The sequence below is a fragment of the Lepidochelys kempii genome, chromosome 24, assembly GCF_965140285.1.
Source record: "Lepidochelys kempii isolate rLepKem1 chromosome 24, rLepKem1.hap1, whole genome shotgun sequence".
NCBI lineage: Eukaryota > Metazoa > Chordata > Testudines > Cheloniidae > Lepidochelys > Lepidochelys kempii.
Genome location: NC_136403.1, coordinates 7,062,716 through 7,075,098, shown reverse-complemented (window position 1 = coordinate 7,075,098; position 12,383 = coordinate 7,062,716). Strand labels below are relative to the sequence as shown.

The 12,383-nt window shown below is 45.1% G+C and overlaps 1 protein-coding gene across 3 annotated transcripts in view; it reads right to left on the bottom strand.

Moving 5' to 3' along the window:
- The window catches only part of RPRD2 (regulation of nuclear pre-mRNA domain containing 2), a 49,939-nt gene that overhangs the window by 18,865 nt on the left and 18,691 nt on the right, over positions 1-12,383 (bottom strand). The gene's annotated exons all lie outside the window — the stretch shown is intronic.

Below are 12,383 nucleotides of genomic sequence, written 5' to 3'. Positions count from 1 at the left end.
GGAGGCATTTTAATCAGGTTCTGAAAGACAAAAAGAAGAACTTCACTTTTTTCTCAGATTCATGAACAATGATTTCTTTAAATTATGTTCAGCTTTCTAGAGAATTCAGTTTTTAGCAGCGAGAACGCTTCAGACAAAACTTATGAGAGATGGCTTAATATATTGACTCTGCTTCTTCAACAATGACATTGTGACAGATTCCACATTGTTATCAAGAACTATCAGTTGACTCAATGTGATCTGGCTTAACCTGGCCAAGAATCCAATGTTAACATTTAACAAAAATAAAGTCACAGATTTGTCAAGGCCATAAGAAGTTTAGGAGGTCTGGGCCCTCCTCTGTGAGCACAGGAGGGACAAGAATTGGGAGCTTGAAGCCATGTGAAAGGAATAAATTGCTCTCACAAACAATACTGAGATTTATTTTCTGCAAATTCTCTACACCAGAGAGAAAAATAGGAATTAACTTTAAATGTTAATGGCTTCTCAAGATCCATCCTGAAGCTGTGGTGCGGGCTGGGACTAGACAGCACTCTCTAGGGCTATATACAGACAAACTTGAAACAACACACCCAGAAATAAAAATCCCTCCCCACCCGCCACAATTCCTTGAATCAATACAAAAATGCAGGGATAAACAAAGAGTTCCATAAACAACATGGGGAAAAGAAAAACAAGTAGTAGCACCTAGTCATCAGTCATTAGCCACTACAGGGAGTACTATTCCTTTCAAAGTAGCCTTAATTAAAGATCATGTACACAGGCTTCAATGACAAAACAGTAAGAAACCTCAAGTGGCAGCATACGAACCTAGGGCCTGCTCAGCACCTACGTAAAAGCAATTACCCTAGAGAATTTGAGAGATGAGAATAATAAACTGCCTAATTGGAAATACAAACTAATATCAAAGGAACCTTAGAGGCACTTCGCACCACAGCATCTCTCAAAGCTCACTGTAAGTCAGTTAAATCCTACACTCATTACAGAAGTCAACCCACCTCATATTTTAAGATACTCTGTCAGGCAAAACTCTGGCAAAAGGAGTAGCATGGGACACAGTCTATTCAACTGATAACTGGTATATCTAACTCAACAGGAGTAAAAGTTAACCTACCGCATCTGATGAAGTGAGCTGTAGCTCACGAAAGCTTATGCTCATATAAACTGGTTAGTCTCTAAGGTGTCACAAGTACTCCTTTTCTTTTTGCGAATACAGACTAACATGGCTGCTATTCTGAAACCTACCGCCCTTGGACATTGTAACTCAGGGTATTGTCTACACTACGAAATTAGGTCGAATTTATAGAAGTCGATTTTTAGGAAGCAATTTTATACAGTCGATTGTGTGTGTCCCACTAAGAGCATTAAGTCGGAGGAGTGCGTCCACAGTACCGTGGCTAGCGTAGACTTTCGCAACATTGCACTGTGGGTAGCTATCCCACAGTTCCTGCAGTCTCCACTGCCCATTAGAATTCTGGGCTGAGCTGATGGGGCAAAAACATTGTCACGGGTGGTTTTAGGTACATGTCGTCAGTCACCTCTCCCTCCATGAAAACAATGACAGACAATCGTTTTGCGCCTTTTTTCCGTGAAGATGCCATACTGCTGTCAGCAGACGGTGCAGTAAGACTGCTAACCGTCGTCATCCACTGCTTCCGCTGCAACTCTGCTCTCCTGCAGATGACATACCACGGCAAGCATGGAGCCCGCTCAGCTCACCACTGCTGTTGTGAACATTGTAAACACCTTGCGCATTATCCTGCAGTACGTGCAGAACCTGCAAAAGCAGACGAGGAGGCGATGACAGTGAGATGACGATAGCGATGAGGACATGGACACAGACTTCTCTCAAAGCACAGGTCCTGGCAATTTGGACATCATGGTGGTAATGGGGAAGCTTCCTGCCATGGAATGCAGATTCTGGGTCCAGGAAACAAGCACAGACTGGTGGGACCGCATAGTGTTGAGGGTCTGGGATGATTCCCGGTGGCTGCGAAACTTCTGCATGCGTAAGGGCACTTTTATGGAACTTTGTGACTTGCTTTCCCCTGCCCTGAAGGGTAAGAATACCAAGATGAGAGCAGCCCTCACAGTTGAGAAGCGAGTGGCAAGGGGTACTTTTCAATGGTGCTGCAAGCACTGATGGATCACAAGGGACGTTTCACCGACATCAATGTGGGATAGCCGGGAAGGGTGCATGACGCTCGCATCGTCAGGAACTCTGGTCTGTTTGAACAGCTGCAGGAAGGAACTTACTTCCCAGACCAGAAAATTACCGTTGGAGATGTTGAAATGCCTACAATTATCCTTGGGGATCCAGCCTACCCCTTAATGCCATGGCTCATGAAGCCATACACAGGCACCCTGGACAGTAGTAAGGAACAGTTCAGCTATAAGCTGAGCAAGTGCAGAATGGTGGTAGAATGTGCATTTGGATGTTTAAAAGCATGCTGGTGCAGTTTACTGACTAGGTTAGACCTCTGCAAAACCAATATTCTCATTGCTATTGCTGCTTGCTGTGTGCTTCACAATATCTGAGAGAGTAAGGGGGAGATGTTTATGGCGGGGTGGGAGGTGGAGGCAAATCGCCTGGCGACCGATTACGCACAGCCAGACACCAGGACAATTAGAAGAGCACAGCTGGGCGCCCTGAGCATCAGAGAAGCTTTGAAAACCAGTTTCATGACTGGCCAGGCTATGGTGTGACAGTTCTGTTTGTTTCTCCTTGATGAAAACCCGCCCCCTTGGTTGACTCACTTCCCTGTAAGCCAACCGACTTCCCCTCTTCAATCACTGCTTTCAGAGGCAATAAAGTCATTATTGTTTCAAAATCATGCATTCTTTATTAATTTATCACACAAATAGGGGGGAAACTTCCAAGGTAGCCTGGGAGGAGTGGGTGAGGAGGGAAGCACCGGGTGGGGTGGTGGATGAAGGGTGGAGGGAAGGACAAGGCCACACTACAGTTCAAAACTTACTGAATGCTAGCCTTCTGTTGCTTGGGCAATCCTCTGAGGTGGAGTGGCTGGGTGCCTGTAGCCTCTCCCCCCGCGTTCTTGGGCATCTGGGTGGAGGAGGATATGGAACTTGGGGAGGAGGGCAGGCAGTTATACAGGGGCTGCAGTGGCAGTCTATGCTCCTGCTGCCTTTCCTGCAGCTCCACCAGACACCTGAGCACGTCAGTTTGCTCCCCCATTAGGCTCAGCATTGCATCCTGCCTCCTCTCAGCATGCTCCTCCCTCCTCTCATCATGTTCATTTAACGCTTTCCTGGACTCTACCATTGTTTGCCTCCATGCATTCTGCTGTGCTCTTTCAGTGCAGGATGACTGCATGAGCTCTGAGAACATGTCATTGCGAGTGCATTTTTTTCACCTTCTAATCTGCGCTAGCCACTGGGACAGAGATGATAGGGGGAGCGTAGAAACATTTACAGCTGCGGGAGGAAAAAAGGGAAAGTAGTATTTAAAAAGATACATTTTAGAGAAGAAAGGGAAGACTATTTCACTCTAAATCAAGTGATTCACATTACATAGCACATGTGCTTCACCCCCCCATATCCCATCCACATGGCTAGTATCAGGGAAGATCCCTCTCAGCGAAACGCAAACAGCTCAGCATGAATGGGCCTCCCCACACCGCATGGCAAAGGCTTTTAGAGTACTTCCAAGAGAGCTTCATGGAGATATCCCTGGAGGGTTTCCGCTCCATCCCCAGACACGTTAACAGACTTTTCCAGTAGCTATGCTGGCCGCAAATAAACCCCAAGTCTTCAGGGCAAATTAATCATGAAACATGCTTACTTTTAAGCCCTGTATTATATTTACAAAGGTACACTCACCAGAGGTGCCTTCTCCGGCTTCATGGTCCGGCAGCCCGCCTTGGGAGGGTATTGGCTCCAGGGTGATGAACAGTTCCTGGCTGCCAGGGAGAAGGGATTCTCCGCTTGCCTGCTGTGCGCTATGCTCCTCCTCCTCATCCACAAAATCCTCATCCCTGTTGCGTGAGACTCCCCACTTGCAGGTGTCCACGGACAGTGGTGGAGTAGTGGTAGGGGGCCCCCCTAGAATTGCATGCAGCTCTTCATAGAAGCGGCATATATGGGGCTCTGACCCAGAGTGACCGTTTGCATCCTTTGTTTTTTGGTTGGCTTGCCTCAGCTCCTTAACTTTCACGCGGCACTGCTGTGTGTTCCTGTTGTAGCCTCTGTCCATCATGCCCTTGGAGATTTTGGCAAACAGATTGGCATTTCATCTTTTGGAACGGAGTTCTGCCTGCACGGATTCTTCTCCCCATACAGCGATCAGATCCAGTACCTCCCATTTGGTCCATGCTGGAGCTCTTTTGAGATTCTGTGACTCCATGGTCACCGTGTGCTGAATGATCAGCTTGCCACGCTGGTCAAACAGGAAATGAAATTCAAACGTTCCCGTGGCTTTTCCTGTCTACCTGGCCAGTGCATCTGAGTTGAGAGTGCTGTCCAGAGCAGTCACAATGGAGCACTCTGGGATAGCTCCCGGACGCCAACACCGTCGAACTGTGTCCATGCTACCACAAATTCGACCCAGCGAGGTCGATTTTAGTGCTAAACCCCTCACCAGGGAGGAGTACAGAAATTGATTTTAAGAGCCCTTTAAGTTGACAAAACAGGCTTGGTTGTGTGGACGGGTGCAGGGTTAAATCTACCTAACGCTCCTAAATTCAACCTAAACTCATAGTGTAGACCAGGGCTTAGTGATAGTGGGTAGTTTCTCAGGAAATGGGATGATGCATTTTCAATGTCTTTTGATGGGTATTAAACTGACAGGGAGAAGCTGGTTGGAAACAGACTCAGTTTGAGAAAGATAGTGCCGGTTTACATTTTAAGAGGTTATGATGGGATTATGCTGGGGGTCTTTGAAGTCTAAAGAAATCTTTGTAGAGTGATATGTTGAATCTCATCACTCATCAAACCTAGAAAGGCAAAAAATTGCATTCTTACAAATACAAGAGTTGGAGGAAAGGTCTGCAAGAGTATGTCAACACAGCAAAGAAAAACCTGTGGCTGGCCTGTGCCAGCAAACTCAGGCTTCGGCTCCAGCCTGAGCCAGAACTCTACACACCAGTAAAACAGCCCTACAGCTCAAATCAGCTGGCATAGGCCAGCCACAAGTTTTCCTTTGCTGTGTAGACATCCCCAAGGGTACATCTACATTGCAGTAAAAAAGACACAGCATGAAGTCTTAGAGCACACATCAACTGACTCAAGCCCACGGGACACAGCAGTGTAGACGTTCAGGCTCAGGCTGTATCCTGGACTGAGGCTCTCCCCCATTATAGGGTCTGAGAGCCCAGGCTCCAGCCCAAGAATCTACACTGCAATTTTTTGAGCAGCAACCTGAGTCCCACAAGTTTGAGTCAGCTGACTCAGGTCAGCTGCAGGTCTTTTACTGCAGTATAGACATACCCCAAGATAGGTAAATTAAGGAGCGGACAAACCAAGTTACCCTGACATACAGCACTGGGAGAGGATGGAAGTAGTGAAGAGTGAATTCATTTCCCTAATTTAGATACTGCCTTTATAGATGGTTTTATGGGTTTCCCCCCCATCTTTTATTAATATCCATATATGTTCTCCCTCATTTTCTTATGTAATTAAGTGTTTCTGCAAGTTCAATATTTTCCTTAATGTTGATGTATATGAATATTTTTGTTAGTTTCAACTTCCCCTTGTGGCCAGCTACATTCAACTATAAGAGAATGAGTAGCCCAACTATGATCTGTCCCCAAACTCACGCTGCGTTTAACCATTAGCCATCTGATAGTTTCCACTCTACCCGGAAGACACACAATATAGCTTATGGTGCTACTATTTTTATAACCACCCTCTTTAAGAACTACTTTGTTATGTGTAAATTCTGCAACTGACATGTCTGTTACAAGCAGGTCAAAAAGGTGCTACACTTAACTGAGTACAAGATGATTTGAAGGATAAATAGGGTTAAGCTGGCACCATCTGGCGAAGTGCCAATTTTAAATTTATGCTATGCTATCAATAAATACTACCTATATTACTAAAAGTGTTTAATACAGACATTTTATGATGCAGAAGTTAGACAGCATCTATTTTATTGCATTTTCATTTCTCTTTCATTCCTCTTCTACTATACAACATACGTTAAAGCTGTAAAATTTGACTTTTTGAAGTTAAACACTGCATTATTGAAATATGAAATTAGTTTACTATTTCTGATCATAGGAAACTAACATTCAGAGCCAACAGAGTTGTAGGAACAGCATAAATGAAAGGGACATTAATAAACTATGCCACTGCTACAATGATCAGAACCCCCTACAGGACACCTTTCAAGATCCATGGATCCTACACATGCCCCAATAACAACTATGTGGGTGTGACCAGACATTCATTACGCTCTCGAATGAACTCACACAGGAAGACGATAAAAGACAAAAACACTATCACTTTTCACAAAGCAACTACTCTATATCTGATCATCCTCATCCACAAAGGAAACTTGCACACTTCAAAAGGTTTCAGAGTAATAGCCGTGTTAGTCTGTATTCGCAAAAAGAAAAGGAGTACTTGTGGCACCTTAGAGACTAACCAATTTATTTGAGCATGAGCTTTCGTGAGCTACAGCTCACCTCATCGGATGCATGCCGTGGAAACTGCAGCAGACTTTATATATACACAGAGAATATGAAAAAATACCTCCTCCCACCCCATTGCCCAGCTGGACAATGGGGTGGGAGGAGGTATTTTTTCATATTCTCTGTGTATATATAAAGTCTGCTGCAGTTTCCACGGCATGCATCCGATGAGGTGAGCTGTAGCTCACGAAAGCTCATGCTCAAATAAATTGGTTAGTCTCTAAGGTGCCACAAGTACTCCTACACTTCAAAAGATGAGCCTGGGAGCTTAAATTCATTACTCTGTAACAATCTTTTTTCATCCTGACTGTGCGTGTTAATGGGCCTATGGGGTTTTAACAGGCCTCTACTTTGAATTGTCCCTTACAATGTGCTAACTTTTATGTTAAACAATCTGCTCCACCGTGTGTTTTCCTGTGACACTGGGAGTACCTTTCCCAGACCTGAAGAGTTCGGTGCAACTCGAAAGCTTGTCTCTCCCACCAATAGAAGCTGGTGCAGTAAAAGATATCACCTCACCCACCGTGTCCCAGTGAAGCTCTGCGTCTATAAAACTTGTGTCCTATTGGAAGGAAACATCATTTCTGACAATTCTATACTGCCACGAAGACAGGTACATCTGTCTGTTGAAAGTTTTACTCATTCAATTGCCTGGAGTGAATAACGTTTTTAACAGACGATTAAAATATAACTAATTATTATCATGGTATAGGTGGGAGAGTAAAGTTTGTGCCTGGGCTGGTAAATACGTACATTTTCATCATAAGAAAGAACCATAAATATTAAAATTACGTGCCCAAAAAAACATTGTTTATACAGAATTAAAGTAACCCACTGGTGCCTCATATCCTTCCAAAATATGGGAAGTTGGTAAACTTAACCCTCTAAAATCCAGAAAATATAAAGTTAAGGTACATACTAATCCTGCAACACAATCTTAACTGCCCCAGAGAGCAGGCAATAACCACTGGGAATGCTTCATTAAGTGATGAAAAGGTTATCCAATTACCAATGGAAGTGATGGATTCTCCATCTCTTGATGTCTTCAGATCAAGACTGGATAGCTTACTGGAAGATGCTTTCATCTATTACAAGCCATTAGGCTCAATACAGGAGTAACTAGATGAAATTCTCCAGCCTGTGTTACGCAGGAGGTCAGATTAGATCACATAATGGCTCCTTTTGGACTTTTTTTATCTATGAATATACAAAAAAACCCGCAGTATGAGGAAGGACTAAGAGAACATGCAATTATTTGTTTTCCACAGATTTGAATTCCAGCATTTATATGCACGCACTCCAGCTGCACCCACTTTATTAGGTGTAGCTGTACTGAACAGTGGGGGTTAGCTGAAGCAGTTTGGCAGAGCTGTGGCTGCAACATGGAGAGTTGCATGTTACCTTGAGAGAATAAGTGTGCCTCATTTCTGCACATAATTTTGTAGGCTGTGTCTTTAGCACTGCACAAGAGTGTCTTCTTGCCATGGGATTGTCACCAGTCTGGTGGCAGACATGACAGTGGTCTGCGTGGCTAAATGACGGACAAACGAAGGAGATGTCTCAGAAGGAATCCTTAAGGCAAGGGTGAAGGGGTAGTAACATTTAGTAAGTCTGAAGTGGAATAGGTTCAGCGTTTAAGTGCAGGCCCGATGCAGGGCCTCCTGTTTGCTATGCCTGACCTAACTCAAGATTTGTCTTAGCAAAGAGAAGCTGTAATACTGTCATAGAGTGCTCATTTGCTCTGTCTCCAAAGCATTAGGTAGCATCTGTGAGTGCAGAATGTTAGTACTCCTGTTACTGGGATTCTGGGACACTGCTCAGAGATGGCTTGAGTTAAGGTTTGGTCTACACCTATAACTTAGGTCGACCTAGCTACATTGTTCAGGGGTGTGAAAAAAATCGCACACACCCGAGACACATAATTAAGATGACTTAAGCTCTGGTATAGACACTGCTAGATTTACGGAAGAATTCTTCCATTGATCTAGCTACCACCTCTTGGGGGGTGGATTAACTAGAATCATGGAAAAACCCCTTCTGTAGCAAGTGTCTCCACTACGGCGCTGCTGCACCAGTGCAGCATCTGTACTGTAGACATACCCTAAATTAGGCTGCATTATAAGGGACGGAGAATACCTTAACTTTATACTTCCTGATTTTCAGAGGTTTAAATTTAGCCAATTTCCACATTCGGGAAGGACATGAGGCACCTTTTATATTTCCTTGGGTTTTGTTTTTTAATAATATCTCTGTTCCCGACCCCCTCCCCATGTACAACAGCCCACCTCTCCCCATCCACTGCCTCTGGCTCCTTGGTAACTATTACTCCATTGACAGAATGCACTGGCTGCCTGTCAGTCCCTTTATTGCCCCTGCATTGTCTCCCGTCTCTGTCTATCCAGCACTGCCTGGTTCTCCCTGCTTAGCCCTTCTCCTCACAGAGAGGCAGGTGTTAGCAAGGGACCCACAGGCCAAGGAGAGGAGATGCAGGAACAGTGTAGTGGCTAGCATGTAGTATGTGGGGACACTTTTTGAAGCGGGGGGAAGACAGAAAGAGATCTGGATGTGGGAATTTGTGAGGGACAAAGATGAAACCTCCCCAGCACAGCTCTGATTCCTTCTTTTTCACACATTCTTTCAAGTACTATTCCAACACACACAACTCCCCCCCGCACACACACACAATCCCTCATTGTTCTGATCTTCCATATTCCTTCCAAATTGTTCTGACTCCCCCCACCACTGCTCCAACATTCCCATCATCACAACTACAAGCTCTGATGACCTCCACACCCTGCTGCTCTGAACCCTCTCCCTCAAACACACAACTTTCAGCTCCCCAGCACCAGCTCCACCATCTTCCTTGTCACTCCATGCCCCTGTGTAAGCATGGAGGAGTTGCAGAAGGTGGTGTGGCTGTGAGGAGTAAGAGTATAATCTAGGGGCAGGAAAACGAAGATGCAGAGTCCTCATGCCAAATCTGGGACAAGGGTATCAAGCACAGGCTCGGCACATCCGTCTGCAGCACAGAAGCAACAGAGACATTTGAAGTGGCCCATTCATCTCAGTGAGTTGTCCTCAGATGACTGGGAACACCCCATGGAGGTGAGAATACAGCTTGAAACAATAGCTCAGAGAAGTGAGAATTATCCCATTCATCTCAGTGGATGTTCTTATCCCCTCTCCCTTGTACATGTAGTATCCAGGCTCTCACACAGGGGGCAGGAAGAGCGCTTAAGAGCTTGCCAAGAGAGGCAGGGCTCTGGATAAATTGACTCTCACATAAGGCAGGGTCCCCCAATCCCAGATCCACGCACAGGGAGGCAAGGACCCCCCTCCCCAGATCCCAGCTTACCTTGGGGCAGGGAGATAGGCTCAGACCTCCCCAGGAAGCAGGACCTTCCTGAGATCCTTACTCACGCAAATGGGGGGGCCTACCCTCCCGAGGGCTGGGGGTCCCTGCTGCCCCATCCCCCACTTTTGTTTGAGGCACATCCCTCTCCAGCCCCCTGCCACAGAGAGATAGGGCTTTGAATCTCCCACCAAGATTCAAACCAGCCTGGGGGGCAGGGTAGCTTCAAACGGGATGGGGAAAATGTGGGGCTGACAGTCCCCTGACTTCTGCAGTGACACACCCCCATGTTGCCCCTCTCTCAGCCCCCCCACTCCCATTTATCCTCCTCCCCTTGCCACAGCTCCAAATGTCCCATCTTCATCCCCTAGTTCCCCCCCATCCTCTCCTTGCACACACAATCCCCACACCCCTTGCACTGCTCTAACCCCCTGGTAGTCTACAACAGACTACCTGGAAACCCTTTTTCTTCAACAGTCCCCTAACCTTGCTAAACATACTCATTTCACTCTTTTAGGCATGTGCTGACCTGGGGTATCTAACTTAACCCTGAATAACTGTTTCAATATTTCTAAGGGATAGTGGGAGCCATGCACAAGCTGATATAAATCCTGAGCAACTGAGATCAGTTTGGAGGAGATTAGAGCCATAGTGTGCACCAAAGGTGTGCATGCACACAAAAAAAAATGTTTGAACGAGATGATTTTGTAAAATGCTATTTTGGGGGGTGGGGGTGGTATCTTGGAAACCCCTTGCTTGAATTACCTCAAAATTACCACTAACACTAACAAACACACTCCTGAGGCAGAACAAATTTAAAGACAATTCAAGTCAGCATATGGCTTTTAGAACATTTAGGACAGTCCGTCTAAGTAGAAAGCTATTGCTCTGCTATAATATTAAAAAAGTGGATTAAAAAACACATTCCCCAAAGTGAATGCACCACAAATATATCCTCAAAAGCTTTGTCATGTTTTTTAAACCGTAGCATTTGAGTTTGTAACATAACTGAAAGGCACTTTGGAGAAAAGATAGTCTTGTGGTTATGGCACAGAGGTCAATTTCTATTCTTGCCTCTACAACAGACATCTGGTATGATCTTGGCATTCAAGTCACTTAAGCTCACTTTACTTCTTTCCACATGTGTAAAAATGAGGACAGCATTTCTTTGCTTCTTCACAGAGATAGAGTATCATTAAATAAAACACTAATGAAAAGATGCAGTTAAAAGCAAGATGGAAACTCTCCAATAAAAGTTAAAACAACTCCCTGCCGCCTCTCTCTTTCTCTCACACAGCATTCCACACTAAATGGTTGCTTTGTCTCGGAGCAGATAAGCAGCCGGCTGTCAGAAACGGAGCTTTCAAACGGCGTATCTGCATTCCTACAGCGAGTTCAAAACAATGAGAAGAGTGGCTATTTGACTTAAGGGGATTATGGGACGTTTCCGGAGGCTGATCAGAGTGCAGTAATGTAACACCTTGTCCACACTGGCGCCGTGGCACTCCAGCAGAGGGCGCAGCAAACGTTATTCCACTCGCTGAGGCAGAGTATCAGCAGCGCTGTAGCCGCGGAGTCAGAGCGCTCTACGTGCCTTGCCAGTGTGGACAGGGAGTGAGCTAGTGTTCCTGGGGCTCCTTTATTGCGCTGTAACTCACAAGCGTAGCCAAGCCTTTAGTCTTGAGGAAAGAAGACCGGAGGCAGGAGACTGGGGGAGACACACACCACATGATAATAATTGTCAAATATGTTAAGAGCTGTTATGAAGAGGATAGTGATCAATTGTTCCCCATGTCCACTGATGGTAAGACAAGCAGCAATGCACTTCATCTCCAGCAAGGAAGATTTAGAAAAAATCTTTCCAACTGTAAGGATAGTTAAATACTGGAATAGGGAGGTTATGGATAGAGCCCTGCACGGATACAAAATTTGTATCCGCATCCAATCTGCAAAAATGGTCCATGGATATAAAGTGGATAACCACAGACTTGCAGGGATCTAGTTTTGGAATTGCCCGCACTGAAGGTTTTTCAGAACAGATTAAGCAAACATCTGTCACTGATGGTCTAGGTATCCATGATCCTGTTTCAACATGAGGGGATAGACTAGATTGACCTCTTGAGGTCCCTTCCAGGCCTACATTTCTATGAAAGACTTTTAAACCCTTAAGAACACTAAGTACAGCAGCATATATAAGTTAAGATAAAAAATGTGAAAATTAGGTGAAGAGCAGGATGAAAGCACAGAAATCAAGGAGACAGAAGGCAAAATAAGAGAAAGTGTTGTAATTAATGACTTTAGCAAAACAAATCCTCTCAGTCTTCCTTCACAACATTTTTAGTTTTTTTTTTGAAAGCACGGTCTTTGAAACAGAGAAGGAA